Here is a 25,498-nt window from a genome sequence, read left to right as displayed (position 1 = left end):
ATAATAATCATGATGAATGAACGCAGATTATGTAAACATTACCTCAATGTTTATATAAAGATAAAGAGACATTGAAAATGCCTTATTGTCACCTGTCAAATGACAATGTAAAATGTGTCATGAATTGTGTGCGTCTATTGAAAGTAGCCTTGCATTCTCACTTTTTTATGGAGCTGTCACTTCAAAAGCTGGAGCCTACTGTAGCCTACTGTATTGACAGGGAGAGAATTCCAGTGGAGTTGAATTCTATGGAAAAGACTTGCATGACCCCCGATGGGGAAACAACGGTGGGCCACTCCACAAAAGTAGCTTTTGTGCAGCGCCAGTAGCTGAATTTCTACTGTCTCTGTAGTTCTTTTGTCACCTCAATTGTGGACTCAATATGCTGCTGCTCCTTCCAGTTTACTGTCTCTGGCAACTGGAAATGTCAGCTGTACAACTTAGTGGTGGTGAGATACACTGTTGTTGTACTGTACAGTGTTTCAGTTTTCAAACTATTGACAGTCATGATAGTTTGCATTACAATGTGTCTTGTTGATGTGAATTGGAGGCTATCAATGTATCTTTCTTCCACATTGTCCTCTGGTAATATTATGATCTACAGAAATCAAAACGTGAAAACGTCTCCCCAACGTGACATAGTGGTATTATTCTCTCTTCCTGGTGCCATTGTTGAACATGTGGAATTGGTTTGGAAGTCCATGTGCCGTTATTACAATAAACAAAATCCTTTGTATTTTACACCAAGGCCATGCATCTCCTCCCTGAAGGCTTTTAATCACAGCCTATGACATGCAGAAAGCACATGACGAATCAGGGTTATTTAAAGACAGCAGTTGCTGAACATTCTCTCTGCTATCTGCCTGTCCAACAGGAGCCCAACGCTACCATTTACTGTAGGTATCATTTCCTTGGTAAATCCACACTTCTAGCCTCTCCTAGCCTTTATCATGCTAGCCTCTATTGTTCACTTTAGTGCCTTCTGGCAATGGAACGCTCCAAAGCACCAGTTCGGGACATTTCTGCCCTGAAATTACTATGACAACAACTGCTATTGTCATGGGTGTTTCTTTTGTTAATAAGTCTGCGTCATCGCAGAGGGAGTAGTAATATGTCATGAATTTCTGTCCAGCAAAGGCATAGATAATTGGATTCAAGCAGCAGTGTGTAAATGCTATCACTTATGTCCACTGCATAGCCAGATCTATCTTTTGTAATACCATACAGTCAGTGAAATACAACTGATATTGCAGATAACGTAGAAAAATTACAACATTTACACCCAGAAGCAGATATGGCCCCATACACCCAGAAGCAGAAAAAGACAGCTACTATAACCAATATCAGTTTGATGACCCTATGCTTCTTTGTGCTTTTGATATTCACTAAAGTCGAAATGATCCTGGAATAGCAAATCACCATGACGCAAAGCGGGAATAGGAGGCCCAAGACATTCATTTCCAAATACACAAACTCTCTCCACAAGGTATCAACAGGATACTCTTGTTTACATGTAAACCCAGATCCATTTTCCCCTTCATCGGTCAGTGTGAAGACGATTGTGGGAAGAGCGGCACCCATGCTGAGGGCCCACACAATCATAGACAGAGCTATCCCACATCGGACTGACCTGTGCCTGGCCATGGTATGAGTATGAATTATGACCACATAGCGGTCCAAAGTCATGATCACCATGAAGAAGATGCTGCCATAGAAACCCAGGACATACAATCCTGTCACCAGCCGGCACATGAAGTCCCCAAAGACCCATTCTGCTGTGGCGGCATAGTGAGACTAGAAAGGCAGAGAGATGACAAACAGAAGGTCTGACATGGACAGGTTGAAGAGGCATATGTCTGTCATGTTGCTCTTGTGGCGGTACTTCACCAGGACACACACCACCAGGCCATTACCGATGAACCCGATGATGAAGACCAAGCTGTAAAGAGTGGGGAGGAACACCCGTCCAAACTTCTTCACGTTACCATTGTTGCATAGTTGGCCTGCTTGGCCATCAAGCATAATCTTCATTATAGTAGTCCTCATAATTATATGTTGTACTCTCTGCAGAAAGTAAAAATAGTTGTATTATTTTTGTTTAGCCTTACAGATGCATCTCAAAAAAATGGGAATATTGTGGAAAAGTTCATTATTTTCCGTAATTTAATTCAAAAATTGAAACTTTTATATATTCTAGAATCTAGAATCTAGATTCATTACACATGAAGTGAAATATTTACTTTTTTGTTTTAATGTTGACGATTATGGCTAACAGCTCATGAAAATCCAATATCTCAAAATATTCGAATATTACATAAGACAAAAAAAGGATTTATAAAATATAAATCCTGACCTGAAAAATATGTTAATTTATGCACTCTATACTTGGTCTGGGCATCTTTTGCACAAATTACTGCATCAATGCGGCGTGGCATGGAGGCAATCAGCCTGTGGCTTCCCTTACACATCAGCAGTGCCACAGGCTGATTGCCTCCATGCCACGCCGCATAGATGCAGTAATTTGTGCAAAAGGAGCCCAGACCAAGTATTGAGTGCATACATTAAAGATACTTTTCAGAAGGTCAACATTTCTGTATTATAAATCTATAAATCTTTTTTTGATTGGTTTTATGTAATAATATTATTCTAATATTTTGAGATACTGGATTTTTGACTTTCATGAGCTGTAAGCCGTAATCATCAACATTAAAACAAAAAAGGCTTGAAATATTTCATTTCATGTGTAATGAATCTAGAATATATTAAAGTTTCACTTTTTTTGTTAAATTACAGAAACTAATGAACTTTTCCATGATATTCAATTGGTTTGAGATGCACCTGTATTAAGTCATCTTTGTGTCCCTGGATCAATACTAGATGTATTTTACTAGCAAGTCAGCACAATAAATAAGTCATAAAGATTACTGGGCTGCTCTGACACCTACAGGTGTATGCAATATTTCTGCCTTCAGACATGAAAACAAGTCCTCACAAGTTAAGTATTAAAATTAGAATTGAAATTAAAAGGCTATACTTATACTACTCCATACATACAATAATGCATTGTTGTTCATCTTTCTACAGTATCATATCATTTGGACATGACTTGTTAAATCTATTCATAAATCAATATGTGTTTCTCTTAAGAGAAGAAGAATAGTAAAAGATTAAATTATAGCCTAATAAGGATATATTTTAGAATTTAGTGTAGGTTTCCTCTTCTCCTGTTTTGTATCAGAATATGTACTCACCTGACATAGACATGATCAGTAATCAGTGGCTCTTTGGTGTTGTCTTTCTTAATGTAAGAATCGTCAACCCGGTTGTTGGATTTTGATTGGCTTAGGGGTGGAAAAGTTTTATGTCTTTGTCTGCAACAAACCGAAAAACCTCAAACATTTCCTGTTTGGGGCTTTCTTTTTTCTTTTAGGAAATATCCCGCTGGGACCGTACTGAAACATATGCACTGACTGCAATGTAAGTCGCGTTGGATAAAAGCGTCAGTTAGATGGCATTTATTATCATTATTATTATTATTATTATTATTATTGTTATTATTATTATTATTATTATTATTGTTGTTGTTGTTGTTGTTGTTGTTACGAATGAACTACCATCTGAGTATTACTATACTGTCGCTGCAAGTTCCTGTACTCACAGTAGGAGGTACTGAATGATCATGAAAAGTCACATTTCATACACATTTTCTCTAGACTCACGTGTTTCCCTCCACTACTGTATATATCCTGAAATGGTCATAGATATTAATCTCTCAGACAGCATCAATAGAGTTTGCACATGTAGCAATATTGTATTCATTCATGTGTTCCCTGTTTAAGTTTAATGAAGCAGCAGCTATGCCTGGGGTCCACAACACACATGACCCAGTCCAGAACATTACTGACTGGAAAGACCCAGTCTAGAACATTACTGACTGTATAGACCCAGTCCAGAACATTACTGACTGTATAGACCCAGTCCAGAACATTACTGACTGTATAGACCCAGTACAGAACATTACTGACTGTATAGACCCAGTACAGAACATTACTGACTGTATAGACCCAGTACAGAACATTACTGACTGTATAGACAAGTGGACTCATTGACTTGTTTGTGCATGTGGGTGTGCAAAACAGCTAATTTCCCCTTGGGGATGAATACAAGTATATCTTCTTCTTCAGAAGTTGGAAGGCCGAAAAACACCTGGAGACGTTCCACACTCCAAGACCTGAAGAACATCGGGGTGAGCTGGCAAGAAACAAAGGCCCAGGCCCAAAAGAGAGTGAGATGGAGAGCTCTGGTGGACGCCCTATGCCCCTCAACGGGGTGAAGAGGACTAACTAACTAACTAACTTCTTCTTCAGATATAACCCTCTAATTGGCAGTGGTTTTACTCCATACTGTGAAGTGTGTGTAGTATGTGATGGATAGTAACAGAGTGACCTCTTGTGGTAAGAGATTAGTCCTATAACTTACTACTTTAAGTAACTTGACTTTTGAGTGATTACAGTAGTATGGCTGATGACTGGAATGCTGGAATGCATAGCGACAGGCTACAGATCACCCTGGACAAGGACGGGCACCTGGACAACTTTGTCATCCGCCTTATTGAGGTCAAAGACACCCAGGTGAGATTTGCTTTGTTTTAATTTTAACTACCAAGGACAAAACGGCCCCCACCCCCGAGCAGAAGTTTGACTTTTATGGTTGTTGTTGAGAATTTTAAGTTCACCAAACACCCAACAAATGTGATGTGGTCTTCTTGTAAAGCATCTTCCCCAAACACTGGGGGAAAAGGAATAGCTTTTGCTCTTTAAAGCAATAATTATTTGTGTTGTTATTTTATCAACTTATTATTTGCCAAACCTGTTACACTGTTTTTGTTACAAAATGTAACATTTACATTTTACATTTTTGGCATTTAGCAGATGCCTTATTCCAAAGCGACTTACAATCAATACATCCATACATGCGCTACAGAGAGTCGTGAGAACAGCACAGAAGATCACCGGCGCCCCCCTCCCCTCTCTGGAAGAGCTGTACAACACACGCTGTCTCAGGAAGGCCTCCAAGATCTCCAGGGACCCAACCCACCCTGGGTACGAACACTTTACCCGGCTGCCCTCGAAAAGGCGGTTCAGGACCCTGGCCGCAAGGACAAACAGACTGAAGAACAGCTTCTACCACAGGGCCGTCCAGGCCCTGAACACAGCAAAGACCTAGGTTCTGGGCCCTGGACAGTCTGGACGGATTGTTGGCAGCTGCTGGACTGAAAAAATCAGGTGTAGTGCTGAGGCACAAATATGTACATTTCAAGCCTGCAAACTGCGACACTTTAAATAAATGTGCAATAACACTATTGTGCAATATGACAACCCTAGTCGTCTATCTGTACAGTATAGTACAGTGGATAGTGTACATAGCCTTTATTTATGTAAACCAGCTCCTTCCCTTCTTGTGATTTTTTTTTAAAAAGTTTTTTTTTTTCTTTCCTAACACCAGGGGAGCCACCCCTCCTAAATTTCGTTGTTTGGTACCTGTACTGTAGCAATGACAATAAAGACCATTCATTCATTCATTCATTCATTCATTTGACTAAGCAAGTGAATCATCAATCCACCAGTCGTATCAGAAAGTGTAATCTAGCTCAGGCCAGGGGCAACCTAATTTAAACATTGTAAAACATTCCTGGAACATTCCACTCTGTACTAACGGAATAAATGAGTAGGTATCTACATAAATTATCAAAGAAAGAGGTTTGCCAATTTTTTAAAGCCTTTCTCTGACTTTTATTCCAAATTTATTTCCGATTTTAATGCAAATAGGTCTGTATCTGCTTTGCACTCACCTATCAGATATAGGGCCAGTTTCACAGACAAGGCTGAAAACGTAATCCTAGACTAAAAAGCATCTTCAATGGAGATTTGACATTGAAAGTATGATTTAGTCCAGGACTAGGCTCAAGCTTTGTCTGTGAAAGCGGCCCATAGACCTACAGGTAGATCCGTAAATATTTGGACAGTGACACAATGTCTATAATTTTGTCTCTGTATGCCACCACAATTTATTTGAAATGAAACAATCGAGATGTAATTGAAGTGCAGACTTTCAGCTTTAATTCAAGGGGTTGAACAAAAATATTGTATGAAACGTTTAGGAATTGCAACCATTTTTATACAGTCCCCTATTTTCAGGAGCTCAAAAGTAATTGGACAAATTAACATAATCATAAATAAAATGTTCATTTTTAATACTTCGAGAATCCTTTGCAGGCAATGACTGCCTGAAGTCTGGAACCCATGGACATCACCAGATGCTGGGTTTCCTCATTTGTGATACTTTTCCAGGACTTTACTGCAGCTTTCTTAAGTTGTTGTTTGTTCGTGGGTCTTTCTCCCTTTAGTTTTGTCTTCAGCAAGTGAAATGCATGCTTGATTGGGTTGAGATCAGGTGATTGACTCTGGCCATTGCAGAATATTCCACTTCTTTGCCTTAAAAAACTCCTGGGTTGCTTACACACTATATTTTGGGTAATTGTCCATCTGTATTGTGAAGCACCATCCAATCAACTTTGCTGAATTTGTCTGAATCTGAGCAGACAGAATATCCCTAAACACTTCAGAATTCATCTGTCTGCTTCTGTCTTCACATCATCAATAAACACTAGTGACCCAGTGCCATTGGAAGCCATGCATGTCCATGTCATCACACTGCCTCCACTGTGTTTTACAGGTGATGTGGTATGCGTCGGATCATGAGCCGTTCCAAGCCATACTTTTTTCTTCCCATCATTCTGGTACAGGTTGATCTTAGTTCCATCGGTCCAAAGAATGCTGTTCCAGAACAGGGCTGGCTTTTTTAGATGTTTTTTGTCAAAGTCTAATCTGGCCTTTCTATTCTTGAGGCTTATGAATGGTTTGCACCTTGTGGTGAACCCTCTGTATTTGCTTGTGTGAAGTCTTTCTTTTATGGTACACATGGATAATGATATGCCTACCTCCTGGAGACTGTTCTTCACTTGGCTGGATGTTGTGAAGGGGTTTTTCTTTACCATGTAAAGGATCCTGTGATCATCCACCACTCTTGTCTTCCATGGACGTCCAGACCTTTTTGTGGTGCCGAGCTCACCAGTGCATTCTTTTTTTCTCAGAATGTACCAAACAGTTAATTTGGCCAGTATTAATGTTCCCACTATCTCTCTGATGGATTTTTGTTTTGTTTTTACAGCCTAAGGATGGCCTGTTTCAGTTGCATTGAGAGCTCTGTTGACTGCATGTTGTGCGTATACAGCAACAGCCTCCAATTGCAAATGCCACACTTGGAATCAACTCAGACCTTCTACCTGCTTAATTGATAAAGAAATAATGAAGGAATAAATAGCCCACACTGGCCCATGAAACAGCTTTTGAGTCAATTGTCTAATTACTTTTGGTTATTATATATAAGAGCTATAATTCATAAACCCTTCCTTCAATTTGGATGTGAATACCCTTAACCTAAAGCTGAGAGTCTGCACTTTAAGCCCAGTAAATTCTGTTGGAAATCTCATATAAGATACGTTAGATCCAAAGTATCAAGGAGTATTGCAGTATTGTGCAGGGCAAAACATATTCTGGAACAGAGGATGTTGTATACTCTATATTGTTGTCTTGTCTTACCCTATTTGAGTTACTGTGTGGAGATATGGGGAAATGAATATAAAAGCACTTTAAACCCATTGATTACACTACAGAAAAAAGCTATGAGGATTGTACATAAGGTCGGATATCGTGATCACACTAATAACTTGTTCCTAATGTCAAAAATATGAAGAAAATATGAAGGAAAGCAGAAAAAAAAGGTTTACATTATTTTTAATGAAAAAGTATTAGAACGGATGATACTGAAATATATGTATTAATTAATTGGATTATATAATGTAAGCATAATTGTTAAGTATAAACAGGGGTAGGACAGGCTTCTTCCTACTCCTTTTTGAACAATTGATAGGACTGTACTCTACATATTAGTTATTTGTTATTTATTATTTTTATTTTTAAATCATGTTCGAAATAAAGATTCATTCATTCATTCATATGCATTATATGACTGTAACTTGTGTATGACTGTAACTAAGATGTTTTGGTAAACAGCTAAAATAACACAAATTCTGTCTGTGACCAAATATATATATGGGCCTAACTGTAGAATCCATTGCTGGAAATGTGTTCATTTGGTTTCGTTTCCACCGTAGTAAGGCGATGACGTAGTCTATGCAAATGCAGGCGCGGTATGATGACGCGCTCCAACCACTCTCCATCACGTTTCCGGGTGATAGATTTGATGTCTGCAGCTGGATATACTTGAGTTTGAGCAGCAAAGCTCAAGATGAACTGGCAGAGCTCATTATGGACCGCACACTGAAGCTCAAACATGGTGAGCTAGGTTTGGATAGGTTTTGACTGCTTGTGGGACATGAATATCCATCTCTCTCAGAGAGCGCCATCAAGGTGCTTTTACCCTTCCCAACCTCCTACTTGTGCGAGCTGGCTTTTTCTTCTCTAGCATACGTCAAGAACAAGACACGCACGCGACTGTCAGTGGAACAGGACCTGCGTGTCGCGCTGTCCACTATCTCTCCCCGCATAAAGAGACTCTGCTCCCAAAAGCAGGCGCATGTGTCCCACTAATGCGCACAACATATTTCTTTGTTTTGTATTTCTCTCAATTTTTACAATTCTGTCATGATTATTATTGTTAAATGATTATAGTTGTGAGTTACCCGTTTGGTTCAGATGTGAAATAATAATCTCAGAATGAGCATTGAAATGAGAATTACATTTTAAGGCATTATTTTAAGCCCCCAAAAAAGCATTGTTCCATTGATTGATTATACAGGCCTTTGATATTTTATTTGTGTGAAGAATTCCCTCTGAGTCTCCTCCCATATTGTACAATCCTTGAGGGCCACAATTTTATTTAATTTAGCGATAGTTTGACTGACCTATGCATTCTTGCCCATCCATTACAGTTCATTTATGACTTTTATTATCTTGTTAAAATTAATTGGGGCAATACTTATGTATTATATATAAACACACATTTTCAAACCAATTCATCGTGTATTGTTTTTAGTTTAAGCTCCGAGGCATTTTTTAAATCTTCGTAGAGTTGGGGTGCCTTGGAGAAGGGGGAAAGCTTCAGGGGTGCCTTGGTTAAAAAAAGTTTGGGAACCTCTGCTCTAAGCTGTGCAAGTGCAGGGGGGAGCATTAGTGAGCACTGTAAGCACCATACTAAAGCATTTCACTGCAGAGGTGATGGAGAGGCATGCAGATTCAAACTGAAGACTGTTTAGCTGAGAAATGCCCCGGTAGTGTGAGAGTCTAAAGAGCAGGAGGGTAACATGCCTACATCAGTGTTACAATTCCATAACAACACCAGCAGAGTATATCACCCCCACAAGTATTTAACAAATCGGGTCATTTGGGGCATAGGGAGATCAACAGGGTTCAGCAGACACAATGATGGCCTGGCCTATAGTGTTTGTGTACGTTATCAAACCATGTTTTAAATCATGTTAAATCAAGGTTATCGTGTTTTAAAGTTCTGAAAATAAGCACATCTTACAGAGATACAGAGATTAGGTCCCTTCACTAGTGTGCCCAGGATCTGGCTTACTTTGGTGTTCATGTTCTGGGAGAACTCCAGGATGGTGTCCACTCTCGTCCAAGCATCCGGGTGCTCTTTCAAATGGGTCAGTACCTCTTGCGCCATTCTTTGCTAAATGCATGAAACAAGGTTTAAGAATAAAACATAAACAATATGCACATCTCCCTGGAAGCACAGTGAAAAAAATGGCAAATGCTTCTAACAGAACGCCTATGGACATCTTCAGTCTATTTATGTTGAACAACATAAATTGACTAACCCCCTTTTGCTCTTTTATTCAACACAGCACTAAGGTACGTCCTGATCATGGGCATTAAAAGGCACTTACTTAGCCCTACTGATAACTATTTAGTAAACATCACAACAGAATTGTACAATCTGAAGAGCATCATCAATCCCATAAAGTATCTTCAACCACTTGATAGTCTACTTCCTAGCTACTGAGCCGGATGGCACTTACCTGCGGTCCCACCCCGTGGTAGAGACAGTTCACCACATTATCCAGCAGGTTAATATCCAGTTTCTGGCTGAAGTCCAGCAGCTGCTGCGCTGCATGGTCTGCTAACATTGTCATAATTGCTGGCATAGAGCTCTGCAAGGACAGGGAGGGGGGTTATGAGGTCAGAGAACAACATTCAACAAGCAAAGTCATGTGAATGTAGCATTGGAGCTCACAAACAGCTGACCAACTACAACCATTCCCTCTCCCCTCCCCTCCATCCACCCGTAAACAAGCATTGCATGAACTGTTTCCACCAAGCTAGTTCTATTGCAGGTTGTATTGATCAACTCACAAGCATCACAAACTGTTCAATGCTATGAGTAAGCGACTAAAAATAACCTGGTGTGGAAATAAAGTCTATATGACTGATAAGATTGATCAAAATGTGAATGAGTAATTTTACAGTCGAATGTTATCAATAAAGAAAACAATGTCGGTCTTCTCATATTGTTTGGTTTAATGTTAGCAAACGTGATTACACCAGACCAAGCACAAGCAAGCTAACAATCTGTTGCTAGTTTTTAAGCTGTTGTTCTCCTGTTGGGTGGAGAAGCCTGGAATTTGCTACTAAAGACAAGTAGTGCCACCCTTGTGTGAATTGGTGACAATTATTCAGACATATGTTTTGGGGATTAATGGGAGACGGAATAAAAACAAATGGTCCATAATGAGAAACATGTTGCTCACGAGGGAATGAAAATATGTACCAAATTTCCTGACTGTAGCTCAAATTGGACAGGAGATGCTGACATTGTTTTTAAATGTGGAATTTCAGTTGTTACTATAGCCTCCCCTTGGGCCAATCAGAGTCATTTCAGAATTGAACTGGTGATGACAACAACAACAAAAATGGTGGTGGGGGGGGAGTTGCACTTATGAAGAACAAGGAGACTTCACAGGTATCATACTTTATGTTTAGTTTATTCCGGAAGAATAATATAAATAAAAAAGGTGAGCTAGCTCTCTTCAGCGGCTATTGAGTCTCGGGGTAACTGCCAACTGAGAGGTATAACAATATTTACAATAATTCACAATACACATTTATTTCACTCTTCTTACAAAATATATTTTTGTTACGTTACTTAATCTAATTCCCAAATGTACAAAGTTACTATCAAATTTCCATACTCCCATATCACAACTGACAAATCTCCTATCGTTACTACAACTGATCCATAAATCTTTCTCCATCCATAAATCTGTAGCTACCGTTACCATGGTAGCAGTTGCCGCTACCGTTACCATGGTAACCGTGGACGTGAAAGCTACGTGTGATAGCCCAAGCCAATGGGCTACACCTAGCTAGCTTAACTAGTTTAACCAACTTAGTAAAAAAATAAATAAAAAAACTGTTTGCATATATTAATGAACAACAAATAATTCGCAAAAGGTGTAAATACTCGTGAATTTGCACCCCTGCATATAGCACGCCCTGTGAGGTATTGTAATTTTGTAAATGCTGGATCTATGGCAAGACACAGCATTCAAGTTGTCAAAATTGTCCCCGTGGTTTCAGAGCTATCGCGTGTTACATACAAACGGGCGGACAGATCCACAGTACACTCCGATTGCATCACGGGGGACAAAAGTAGCCCACAGGCTTTCTAAAGTGTTTGATGACGCTGGTGAAGAGCTCCGCCCCCCCAGACGTGATAAAGGCGACTTCCTTCACCCTCGGCACTGAAGGAGTTAAAACGACACCGGAACGACGTCAGAAAAACAAAACAGCCAAACAGGAAGCGGAGAGGACGGGCCTGCTCACCTCTGGTTGTAGTACTGGGACCCAGACAGGAAGTAGGGGGGGAAGGGGTAGCGGGGGGCGCTGGGGTAGAGGTCTGCGGGGTGGGGCATGGAGGGCAGAGGGTACAGGAGGCCGGGGTAGGGGGGGCCATGCCAGGGGGGGGGGGCGGGGCCCTCTAGGGCGGCGCTGTAGTACGTCTGCTGCTCCCTGGGCCTCTGGAAGGGCTCGGGGGGGGCGTCCCCCACCACCCCGGGACCCCCGGGACGGACCCCCAGACACGCACCCCGCAGCTGGGGCTGGAGCCCCGGGCACAGACCCCCCAGCTGGGGCTGGACAACCAGGCACGGACCCCCCAGGTGGGGGTGCTGCACGGCATTCTGGGGGAACGCAGGGACGGGGCGGCTGGTCAGAGGCCTTGACAACATGCTCCCCAGGGCCTGCCACACACACACACACACACACACACACACACGGCAACCATTCAAGCACATACTAGACACACGCCATGATACTGTTTATATGTGTCTACTTTACTCCTCTGTCTAGGAGAGTGTTATCTGTCTCTGTGTGTCTAGGAGAGTGTTATCTGTCTCTGTGTGTCTAGGAGAGTGTTATCTGTTTCTGAGTGTCTAGGAGAGTGTTATCTGTCTCTGTGTGTCTAGGAGAGTGTTATCTGTCTCTGAGTGTCTAGGAGAGTGTTATCTGTCTCTGTGTGTCTAGGAGAGTGTTATCTGTCTCTGTGTGTCTAGGAGAGTGTTATCTGTCTCTGAGTCTAGGAGAGTGTTATCTGTCTGTGTGTCTGACCTGTGCTGTGTGTCTGACCTGTGCTGTCTGTCTGACCTGTGCTGTCTGTCTGACCTGTGCTGTCTGTCTGACCTGGGGGGCGGGGGTACGGAGCTGGGCGCCCGGGGGAGATCCTGGGGTAGGAGGAGGGGCCAGGGGCGGCCCTCCCTGCGTAGGGGGCGGGGCCAGGGTAGGAGGAGGGGCCGAGGGCGGGGCCAGGGTAGGAGGTGAGGCTCTCCAGGGAGGGGTACACCCTCCTCTTCCCCGGCCGCGGCTGGTAGATCCACCCTGGGGGGGGGGGCAGGGGGGAGGGGTCAGACAGGGGTCAGGCAGGGGTCACGTCTTTGACATGAACCCTTTGGAAATCCAGAACATGTGTGTACAGTTGTGAATCAACTACCTAACAGTCGTATCATCAGTAAAAACCTTCCATGAGAACTTCACTCTTACTCTCACTGGTGTTTATTCAGCCTCTCCTGTGTGTGTGTGTGTGTGTGTGTGTGTGTGTGTGTGTGTGTGTGTCAGCCCTACCGGGATGCTCCAGTCTGTGCTGGTCTTTGAGCCTGCGAGCCTCCAGGTAGTAGGGCTCCTTCTGGGCCTCAGCCAGGAGGCTCCACTCCAGGCCCAGCTGCACGCTGATGTCTGCGTTGTTGGCCGCGGGGTTGGCCTGGGACAGGGCCGAGCGGCGGATCCTCGCCCACACCATGAAGGCATTCATGGGCCTCTTGATGTAGCCGTTCCTGCCCTGGCTCTGAGGTACCTCCTGCACCACTAGGGGGTGCATGGGACACAGGTTAGTTAGGGTTAGACGTGGGACACAGGTTAGTTAGGGTTAGGGTTAGATGTGGAACACAGGTTAGTTAGGGTTAGACGTGGAACACAGGTTAGTTAGGGTTAGACGTGGAACACAGGTTAGTTAGGGTTAGACGTGGGACACAGGTTAGTTAGGGTTAGACGTGGGACACAGTTTAGTTAGGGTTAGACGTGGAACACAGGTTAGGGTTAGACGTGGGACACAGGTTAGTTAGGGTTAGATGTGGAACACAGTTTAGTTAGGGTTAGACGTGGAACACAGGTTAGTTAGGGTTAGACGTGGAACACAGGTTAGTTAGGGTTAGACGTGGAACACAGGTTAGTTAGGGTTAGACATGGGACACAGGTTAGTTAGGGTTAGACGTGGGACACAGGTTAGTTAGGGTTAGATGTGGGACAGGTTAGTTAGGGTTAGACGTGGGACACAGGTTAGTTAGGGTTAGATGTGGGACACAGGTTAGTTAGGGTTAGACGTGGGACACAGGTTAATTAGGATTAGACGTGGGACACAGGTTAGTTAGGGTTAGGGTTAGACGTGGAACACAGGTTAGTTAGGGTTAGACGTGGGACACATGTTAGTTAGGGTTAGGGTTAGACGTGGGACACAGGTTAGTTAGGGTTAGATGTGGGACACAGGTTAGTTAGGGTTAGACGTGGGACACAGGTTAATTAGGATTAGACATGGGACACAGGTTAGTTAGGGTTAGGGTTAGACGTGGAACACAGGTTAGTTAGGGTTAGACGTGGAACACAGGTTAGTTAGGGTTAGATGTGGAACACAGGTTAGTTAGGGTTAGACGTGGAACACACGTAATCGACCACGTAAAGTCTTTTTTAGACACACTGCTACTCCTGATGTTCCAGCTATTTCAGAATCATGGCTTAAGAACAGTGTTCTCAATCTAGACATCTCCATACCAGGTTACAACATTTTTCGCCAGGACAGAGCCACCAAAGGTGGTGGTGTAGTTTTGTTTGTTAAAGACCATCTGCAATGTTCTATCTTAATTTCCAAGTCTGTCCCCAAACAATTTGAACTGCTAGTGTTAAGGATCAAACTGTCTTCCAATTTCTTTCTCTCTGTCGCTGTCTGCTACAGACCACCCTCTGCCCCAGCTTGCACCCTAACTGCACTTGGTGTACTCCTGGCCCCACACGTTTCCTCTGAGTTTGTCCTCCTGGGTGATCTCAACTGGGACATGTTCAACCCCCCAGACGTAGTCACGCAGCAATTCGATGCTCTGAACCTTTCCCAAATCATATCTGAGCCCACCAGACACAATCAGAAATCCCCTTCATCTGCCACGCTGATTGATGTCATCCTTACGAATGCCCCTTCTAATTATAAATCTGGTGTCTTCAGTCAAGATCTGAGTGATCACTGTGCCATTGCTTGCATACGCTCTGGCTCCTCAATCAAGCGACCATCAGTGATCATAACCAAGCGCTCTCTGAAGAAGTTTGAGCTGGGGGCCTTTCTCCACGATGTTGCAGCAGAAAACTGGGACCGAATTAATTCAGTCTCCACTGTGGACGACGCCTGGTCCTATTTTAAGATAACTTTTAATCAGATCATCAACAAACACGCCCCACTCATAAAATCACGGATAAAGGATCGCTTCAGCCCCTGGTTTTCCCATGACTTGGCTGAGTTGATCCGCCAGAAGAACACCTTATGGCGGAAAGCTCGTTCCACCCAGTCTCCTGCTGACTGGCTTGCCTTTAGGCAGTGTAGAAATAAAAGCACTCAGGCTGTCAGAAAAGCCAAAACCAGTTACTTCTTGGACAAATTTGCATCCTGTGGCTCTGACGCCAAGATGTTTTGGAAAACGGTCAAAGCCATGGAAAACAAACTCATCTTTCTAGTGCAATGACCTTTGGTGACACTGTTGTCACTGACAAGTCTCTCATGGCTTCGCTTTTTAATCATCACTTTGTCAACTCGGCCCATGTATTCTCAGCTACTCCCCCCATTGCTGCTTCATCACATTCTCCTCCTCCTTCCAGCTGTGACGCTTTCTCCTTTAAACCTGTCTTGACCTCAGAGGTTTTAGAGGAGCTAACCAAGCTAGACTCAAACAAGTCTGCTGGCCTTGATGGGCTCGAACCCATGTTTTTGAAAGCTGCTGCACCTGTCATTTCCGCTCCCATCACACGGCTATTCAACATGTCTTTTGAGCTGTCTGTCTTTCCTCCTGACTGGAAATCCGCGCTGGTCTTTCCCCTCTTTAAAGGTGGCTCTAGCTCCGACCCCAACTTCTACAGGCCCATCTCCATCTTGCCGTGCCTGGCCAAGGTCCTGGAGAAGCTGGCTCTCAAACAGCTCAGCCACTTCATGGCCTCAAACAACATCCTGTCTAACATGCAGTCTGGGTTCCGGCCTGGCCACGGGTGCATCACAGCTACCTTGAAAGTTATGGATGACATTCTCACTTCCTTGGACTCCAAGCAGGTCTGCATCGCTGCCTTTATCGACCTAGCTAAGGTCTTTGATTCTGTCATCCATTCCATCCTTCTACAGAGGCTCTCCAACATTGGTCTCTCGACAAACTCTTGCAACTGGTTTGCCAGCTATCTAACTGACCGAGTTCAGCAAGTGAAGACTGAAAATATCTTGTCAGACCATCTCACCATCTCTAAAGGGGTGCCTCAAGGCTCCATCTTGGGACCAACGTTGTTCTCAATCTACATCAATGATGTAGCAAAAGATGCTGGCAAATCCCAGATCCATCTTTATGCTGACGACACCATCTTGTATTGTGCAGGCCCTTCACTCCACTCTGCGGCTTCCACTCTACAACTCAGCCTCACCTCCATTGAGCAGTCTTTTCATCGCCTCCACCTTCTCAACACCAAAAAAACTAAGTGCATTCTTTTCGACCGGAGACCTCGTGTCAGCAGCCCCCCTAAGATCTTCTGTGTTGACGGTTCCGAGCTGGAGTGTGTCTCTTGTTACAAATACCTTGGCCTTTGGCTGGACTCATCCCTTTCCTTCACCACCCACATAAAGCACCTGCAGACAAAAGTCAAAGCTCGCCTAAGCTTTTTATACCGGAACAAGGCCTCCTTCACCCGTGCAGCCAAACATACCCTTGTCAAGATGACCATCCTGCCCATATTTGACTATGGCGATACCATCTATAGGATGGCATCTCAGTCTGCCCTCAGGAAACTCGACACACTCCATCACTCCGCCATTCGTTTTGCCACTAGTGCGCAAGCCCGGATTATCCATATATTGCATCGGGTGAACGCCCTGGGGCACCAGCCAATGGGGGGGCACCAAATTATTCGGACAATGAAGAGACCTTTAACATATTTTGCGCACATTTTTTAAATATAGGCTATATTTACTGGAAGTCATCCACACAGGTACAAAACTAACGGTTATATTTAGGCTATCATGTATAAAAAGATAAATAATTGCGAGTTCGGTGTAAGTGCCCCCCCCCAGTCACAGACAAGTGCGCGATGACGCAGTGCCGCCAAACTATCAACGAAGAAATACAAATGTACAGGCGACAACTGAGTGGCTCTGCCAAGCGAACAATTTGCAAGGCAAAGACTCCAGACATACGGCCACTCTTAAAAATGTCCCAACAATTGGGATTTTTTATTTATTTCACCTAGGCCTAAAATGAGCACCGAAGTTAACAGTGTATGTGTGTGTGTGTGTGTGTGGGGGGGGGGGGGGGCAGCAGAGCGAGCGAGGGAGCGAGCCCATTCACAGCCACACTGGAGCAAGTCTTGCTGAATGTGTAGTAAGAATGGTTCATGTCATGACCTGGGGTTAGACTTGTCATGACCTGGGGTTAGACATGTCATGACCTGAATGTGTAGTAAGAATGGTTCATGTCATGACCTGAATGTGTAGTAAGAATGGTTCATGTCATGACCTGAATGTGGAGTAAGAATGGTTCATGTCATGACCTGAATGTGGAGTAAGAATGGTTCATGTCATGACCTGAATGTGTAGTAAGAATGGTTCATGTCATGACCTGGGGTTAGACTTGTCAGGTAAATATAACGGCCTCCAGGCGCATCTTAAAAAAGCAAACCCCCTGATTCATTACGTGCCCTGTGCTGGACATTCCCTCAACCTCTTCTTATCCACCTAATTGTTCTGGTTTTCTGCTCGAAATGACATGCCCACAGTGAATATAGAATATCTCCACAATCACAAGGGCCTTCATAATGATCTTGTTATCAAATGAAAGCTAACACCTGTGGGGTGGCTGTAGAAGTGTCAGAATCAAAATCTATGTTACTGTGTCAGAGCAAATAGAGCTAGAACATTATAAAACATCTCAAATTCAGTCTCCGCCTAAAAAAACAACAGCTTTAACAGTGAATATCACCTTGGAAACCTGATAACCAAGCCCAAATCATCTAGGACTCAGTACTCCAGGGTCTTATTAGTACTTGTGCCAAAGTTGATGCTAGTAATGTGAGCAAATGCAACTTTGTACCTGTTTTAGTACAGGTATGTTTAGGCGGACACCTATATGTTTAGGCCATTTGGAGATATTTTGGCACCATCTTTGACCTTTGACCTTTCTCATGTATCAGATTATTTTTTATTTTTTTATTTTTTTTGGGTTGGCCGACCAATGGTATGGAAATTTGGCGTTGAAACCGGACATGACACATTCTCCAGTTGGAGAAAACTGGATGTGACTTAGGCCGTGTTTACCGTCTCGGGAAAAAAAATGTGGCATCGTATAGCATGCAAAATTGTGAAAAAAATGTGATATCGATGAAGAGAATTGATCGAGGTAAACTCTTTATATCACTTCGGATGCCCATCTGGGTCCGTGGATAAGAAGAGGTTGTTGTCGGTGTAAACAGCATTAATAGCTGTAAGGATGCGAGGGATTTCTTTGACCTACTTCAGTCATTGTATGCGTTTTGTGCAGCATCCCCTCACCGATGGAGCCGGATATTTAAAAAGAAGGATGTGAACATCAGCAGGACTCTAAAACCACTGTCCAGTACTAGATGGAGTTGTAGGACTGACTCTACCAAAGCGTTGAGAGAGAACTATAGTGCAATAAGAGAGGCCTGATAAGAATAAGATTCCCTGCTGGCAATTGAATCCGAGTTGGTCAAAGAGATGGACTCTGAGGATTTAGTAAACGACTTTGCCTGCGTAAAATCAAGAAAAAAGAAGTTGGGGGGGAGGGGGGGGGCACACATCAAGTCTGGTCACCCTAGGGCAGTGGTTCCCAAACTTTTTCAATCAGGCCCCCCTTGGGTAATTGGAAATATTTTCGAGCCCCCCCTAACCCGGTTCCCACCTAGATTGATATAATTAATTGTATAAAGTTGTAAAAACATTACATTTTCTCTTCTAATAATAACAAGACACATACAGTATATCCAACTATAGTTTTATATTTATTATGGTTTGAAAAGGAACATAAGTGCTTGGCAAATGATCCTGTGCCACTGAAATATTCAACATATCAACATTAACTAATTTCTACTGCATCACTATTCTTACTCCTCACATTTCTATCACAATTACGATCAATGACTTGTGTGTGCTTGCTTTGCCTTGCAAATCTTCTCAAAGCGGGGTTGTTGTTTTGAGACTGCCACTCTCAGTTCATTCTCAATGTTCAACTTCGACCTGTATTTGCTTTTGATAGCAGCAACAGCAGAAAAGCCTATCTCACACAGGTACGATGTTGCAAAAGGCAGCAGTATTCCCACAGCTTTCTGTCCAATGAGAGGGTAGTCCTTCTCCACTCCAATCCAAAACCCAGCCAAAGTCGTGGATGTGAACTGCAGCCTCATGGTTGACTCTGAAGTCATGTCGATGTACTGTTCCTCTTCCGCAGTGCTGAACATGGCAGGTGGTGGTGCAACAAATGGATCTCTAATCCAGTCGTATTTGGCACTGTCATCCACAGAGAAGTATTTCTGGAAGCTTTGTTTCAGGGCTGAGATGTGCTCTCTCATACATGGAACCACTGTGCTCTGCAGCTCATTGGTCTCGATGAATGCCTTCAGATTCCCAAATGAGTCGATGTCCCCCTGTTCAAGTCTCCTGCCCCACATGTCCAGTTTCCGTGTGAAAGATTGTATCCTGTCTGCCAGATGTGGAAGGTGTGTGTTGTTGCCCTGCAACTGTAGATTCAATTCATTGAGCTTCTCAAACATGTCGCTTAGGTAGGCCAATTTCATGAGGAAGTCTTCATCATTAAACTTGCTGGCAAGTTCGTTCCCTTCCTCCTCCAAGTAGATTCGGATCTCATCTTTCAGCGATAGCACCCTGGACAGCACCTTTCCGCGAGAGAGCCAACGCGACTCGCTGTGAAATAGCACGGCTGTGTGCTCGGAGCCCATCTCCTCGCACAAAGCGGAAAAAATGCGAGCTTTCAGTGGTCTTGTTTTTATGTAATTGACGGTGGTGATAACATGAGACAAAACGTCATTCAACTCTGGAGTCAGCTGCTTTGACGCGAGTGCCTCCCTGTGTATTATGCAGTGAGTCCACACTGCTTTCGGTGCAACGCGCTTGATGAGCGTCTGGAGCCCTCCCCGTTTTCCTGCCATGGCCTGGGCACCGTCGGTGCATATCCCCACACAGTCCTCCCATTTCAGATCGGCTTCACTCAGGTATTTGTCTATGATTTTGAACAGTTCATCAGCTGTTGCTCTGTTTGGGACATAGTTGCAAAATAGCAAATCCTCGCTCAAACCCTCCGCATCAATGTATCTGACATACGCTATTAACAGACAGTCCTTGTTACTATCTGTGGCCTCGTCTACCTGGAGCGCAAAGCGTTGGTCTTTTATTTTCTCAACAAGCTGCTCTTTCATGTCTTCTGAGATGTCATTGATGCGTCTCGCAATAGTGTTGTTTGACAGGGGGATAGCTTTGAGTTTTTGGGCTGTTGCCTCGTCTATCATATGTGAAACCATATCTATTGCAGCAGGGAGTATTAACTCCTCAGCGATGGTGTGTGGTTTTTTAGACTGGGCGATACGATATGCCACTTTGTAGGAGGCAAGTTGAGCATTAGACGTAACAGATGCTGTTTTAACGAAACGGCTCTGCTGACCACGGTATTCTTGGAGTTTTCTCTTGAAGAAATCAAGGGGCTTCTTCACATCAGTCGGGTGTGTGGTCTCCAAGTGACGTTTCAACTTGCTAGGCTTCATGCTTTCTGCCGCTAAAGTTTTGAGACAGAGGACACACAGTGGTCGTTCCTCCGCACCGACCACATTAGACGTGAAGCCCAGGGAGAGGTATGTATCGTCATACTTTCTTGACTTTGGCTTTGGGACGTTTGTCATGGGCTCCTTCGCTTTTCGTTTAGCTTCTGGCTCTTTCATAAACTTATCCATTGTTGTTGTTGCTGCTAGATAGCTGGAGGAGGGAGTGCGCGCGTCAATGACGTGAATGGAGCGCGCGTCAATGACGTGAATGGAGCCCCCTCGCTGCCTCTTTGTTACAGTTTATGGCCTGCGCTCCATTCAGGTTCTCATTTTTATCATCCAACGCCCACAACACCCCTGATGGTAACCTTAAGCAAGCAGTGTTTGTTTACAGCTCTTGTGTGTGCATTTTTTTCCCCTCCCATTATTTCTGCGCCCCCCCTGCAGTACCCCCGCGCCCCACTAGGGGGTCGCGACCCACAGTTTGGGAAACGCTGCCCTAGGGGGTTAATCCGGGCCTGCTAGTGCGCCTTTCACAACTCACCGCTGTGTTCTGTACACCCTTGTAGACTGGACATCTCTTCACAGCAGACGGCTCTGTCACTGGCTTCATATTATCTACAAATCCATACTTTGCAAAACACCTTTCTACCTCTCATCCCTTCTGCACCTCTCTCACCGCCCCGTCATCGTTCTAAGATCCAGTGATCTTGTCCGACTCACCATCCCCAAAGCCCGTACCGTAGTCGGGCGCAGCGCTTTCCGGTTCGCTGCAGCACACGACTGGAACACCTTACAAAACACCCTCAAACTCACCGCCCTCACCTCACTCACTGCTTTCAAACAAATCCTGCAGCGAACCATAGTCGATCAATGCACCTGTTGATCACCGTCTCTCACCCATCCCATAACCCATCACTGCCTCATTTTAAGTACCCCTGCTCCACTAACCCCGCTATCCCTCACCTCCGCTCTTCCTCACCCCTACCTCCTCCGTCTCTCTCCCCTCTCTCTGACTGTTAGTATTTTAATGCTTCTGTATTTGCCAGTGTTTTATTGTTTTATTGTTTATTGTTTATTGTATTACTTAACCTTGTTTTATTTCTAGCTTCCCACCCGCCCCCCCCCCCAAAGAGCCATTGCTTTTTGGTCAGGCTGCATTTGCAAATAAGAATTTGTTCTTACATGTTTGCCTGGTTAAATAAAGGTTAAATAAATAATACATTTTAAAAAATCTATCTATCTATCTATCCTCTATCTATCTATCTATCCTCTATCTATCTATCTATCTATCTATCTTTCCATCTATCTATCTATCTAGCCTCTATATATCTATCTATACATCTATCTATCTATCTATCTATCTATCTATCCTCTATCTATCTATCCTCTATCTATCTATCCTCTATCTATCTATTTATCTATCTATCCTCTATCTATCTATCTATCCATCTAACTATCCGCTATCTATCTATCTATCCTCTATCTATCTATCTAACTATCCTCTATCTATCTATCTATCTATCTATCCTCCCTCCTCAAGCAACAACAACAACAACAACAACAATAGAGAAATAATAAATACTAAAACACTTCCATGATTTAATGAACTGTTTAATGAAGTACATTAAATATTGTTGTGTAAAATCAGGTACTAATCAACTAATCAACTGATTAGTTGAGTTAATCAACTAATTAACTCATTAACTAATCAACTGCTCAACTAATTAACTCATTAACTAACTAAAACAAACAGACTCCCATGTTAACAGACACGCCAAGCCAGAGAGGCTGCTAGAGGTAGAAACACATCCTCCGATTTCTACCTCCCCCAGCCTCCCCTGGTGTTCTACCTCCCCCAGCCTCCCCTGGTGTTCTACCTCCCCCAGCCTCTGTGTGAGGACATTCCTGAATGTTCTTCTGCCAGAATAAAAACACACAGAGATGATGAAGATGAAGATGAAGGAACAGTGTAACATGTTGGGGTTTATCTGGCGTGAGACCTCTTCATCCTCCCCCCTCTCCCCTCCTCCCTCCCCTCCCTCCTCCTCCCTCTCCCCTCCCTCCTCCCCCTATCTACTCCCCCCGCTCCCTCTTCCTCCTCACTTAGAGTAGAGGATGTTTATGCTGTCAAACATTTACTGACATCTCCCCACAATCTCCCCCCCTCCCCCCTCTCTCTCTCTCTCTCCCCTCCCTCCTCCCCCTCCCCCCCTCTCTCTCTCTCTCCCCCCGCCCTCTCTCTCTCCCCCCCTCCCCCCCCTCTCTCTCTCCTTCTCTCTCATTTCCCAAAGTTGCCAAAGTTACAACAACTCTCTCTGCCTCTCCCCCCACTCTCTCTCTCTCCCTCCCCCCTCCCCCCTCTCTCTCACTCCCCTCCCTCCCTCCCACCCCCCCCTCCCCCCTCTCTCTCCCCCCCTCCTCCTCCTCCCCCTCCCTCCCCTTCCTCCTCCCCCATCCCCCCTCCCCCCTCTCTCTCTCATTTCCCAAAGTTGACAAAGTTAGCGAAGGCGTCTTGTTTGGGCTGCAGCGCGGTGGCGCTGGGGTTCATTCCCAGGGTGCTTTGCAGGCTGGTCACGCCCATGTTCATGCTCACGCCCATCAGCCCCGCCCCCTGGCCGACCGGCACGCCCCCTCCTCCTCCTCCTCCGGTCGTCATGGCGCCCAGGGCCAGGCCTGAGAAGCCCTGGGGCAGAAGAGGCAGGAGAGGAGGAGAGAGAAGAGGAAAGGAGAGAGAGAAGAGGAGGAGAGAGAGAGAGAAGATGAGAGGAGAGAAAAGAGGAGAGAGAGAAGAGGAGAGGAGAGAAAGAGAAGAGGGGGAGAGAGAGAGAGAGGAGAGGAGGAGAGAAAATAGGAGAGAGAGAGAAGAGGAGAGGAGAGGAGAGAGAGAGGAGAGGAGAGAGAGAGAAGAGGAGGAGAGAGAGAGAGAGAAGAGGGGGGGGAAGAGATGGGGAGAGAGAGAGAAGAGGAGGGGAGAGAAGAGGAGAGGAGAGGAGAGAAAGAGAGAAGAGGAGGAGAGAGAGAAAAGAGAAGAGAGAGAGAGAGAAGAGGAAGAGAGAGAAGAGGGGGGAGAGAAGAGGAGGGAGAGAAGAGGAGGGGAGAGAGAGAAGAGGGGGAGAGGAGAGGAAAGGTCAATAAACAGGTAGTTGAGCGGAGTGTTTGATCTGAGTGTGTCTGATCGTGTTGACACAGTGTCAGGGCTGCCAAGTCTCACGCAATTACCGTGAGACACACGCATTTCAACCAGTTCTCACGCTCTCACGCCGCAACTCTATTTCTCACGGCGAGAAATAACAATTTGTTTTACGGGACTTTTATTTGTGAAATTCCTTGAAAGAAAGCTACTGGACATGACTTTCGTGACGTCCTCTTTCTGCACTCGCGTTATTATGCTTGCGCGTGCGCAGTCGGAGCGGCAGGCGAGCGTTGCATCTGTGTTCACTGCAGCTTGAAGCGGACGGCCAGAACGGTAGGTAAGTCTCACCTCATTCGAATTAGAATCCAGGTTCTTGATTAAAATATAACTAAATTGAATCACTTAACTGCTTGCGAGGTAATTGATACTGTGAGCTCGTAATTGTCAAACTAAAACTGTGAGCAGTGAGCTCGTAAAAGGATATTTAGCGAAGTACAATGTTGGCCCTGGTGGTGGTGGGCGGGGGGGGGCGATGGATTTTCAGACGGATTTTCTTGTGCTTTTTATGTCATGTTTAGTTGTAAAAACTACCTCAAATCAGCACTTCTGATTTTGAATCATCATTGCATTTTGTCTGTTTAAAGATGTAATCGAAGCAGAAAGCAGGGAGCAGTAAGCAGGCAGACCTGCTTTCAATGTGGGCAGCGAAGGGTCAGCCCCCTTCCAAAAAGGTTGCCAGGTCAGAAACCAAAACCCGTAACAGTCTGGCTCTTGATGGAACCCTTTCATCCATCATGACGGTGAAGATGGCTGGCCTCGAGCCAGAATGTTTCAAGTGGGAGCCCCCTACCTCTGTGATTAAGGCATCTTAAAATCTGCCACAAACGCCTACAACACAGAGTTATGAACACCGCTTGTAAGGGTTGGGGTTGTTGTACTGCATAAGATGTTGTAACTTTATAGGTCACATGGTTGATTGACAGTTAAAAGAGTGATTAATATGTTACATGGTTGATTGACAATTAAAAGAGTGATTAATATGTTACATGGTTGATTGACAGTTAAAAGAGTTATTCTGATGTTACATGATTGATTTATTTATAGATAGATGATAATAAATATAATATATTTTTATTACTGTCTGAATTTGTCTTGTTTTATACAATTTTCCAATTGTTTTCATTTCTCGTGCTGGTTTATTATGATGTAAAATTGTAGGAAACTAGCAAAAATAATAATAATAATAATAATAATAATAATAATTGGGTGGGAGAGAGGGGCCGCTGCTGCCAAACGTGCTCAGTTTTGCGTCGCTCCACCGGCAAAAAATCTCACTCCAAAGTTTTGGTGAAACTTGGCAGCCCTGCAGTGTGTTGGCTCAGTGTCTCTCACTCAACCAGGTTGTGTGTGTGTGTGTGTGTGTGTGTGTGTGTGTGTGGCGTATGTGTGGTGTGCGTGTGTGTGTGTGTGTGTGTGTGTGTGTGTGTGTGTGTGTGTGCTTAACAATGACGATGCCACCGTTAGAGAAATGGCCAGGGCCTCTCTCCTACTGGATCTACGCAGAAGGAAGATCCCCCTGGCCAGCGCACACCAGAACGACTTCCTCGGCTTCAGGAGGAAAGACTCTGGGAAACTGGATTCCCAGGCCAAGGGCTTCGGGGTCTGGTCTGACTGGACGGATCTCAATGACCTCTGCAACCAGACT

At 44.3% G+C, this 25,498-nt stretch overlaps 1 pseudogene across 1 annotated transcript; it reads right to left on the bottom strand.

Annotated features, from left to right (window-relative positions):
* Positions 1 to 953: 953 nt before the first annotated feature.
* On the bottom strand, positions 954 to 2,022 carry LOC308163512 (C-C chemokine receptor type 2-like; annotated as a pseudogene). Its single transcript has one exon. The product of its transcript is annotated as a C-C chemokine receptor type 2-like (transcript).
* Positions 2,023 to 25,498: the final 23,476 nt, after the last annotated feature.

The sequence above is a fragment of the Nansenia antarctica genome, assembly GCF_963989245.1.
Source record: "Nansenia antarctica genome assembly, chromosome: 8".
In the NCBI taxonomy this organism is placed as follows: Eukaryota; Metazoa; Chordata; class Actinopteri; order Argentiniformes; family Microstomatidae; genus Nansenia; species Nansenia antarctica.
The sequence above is the reverse complement of the archived record's forward strand: the minus strand, read 5'-3'. Positions and strand labels throughout refer to the sequence as shown.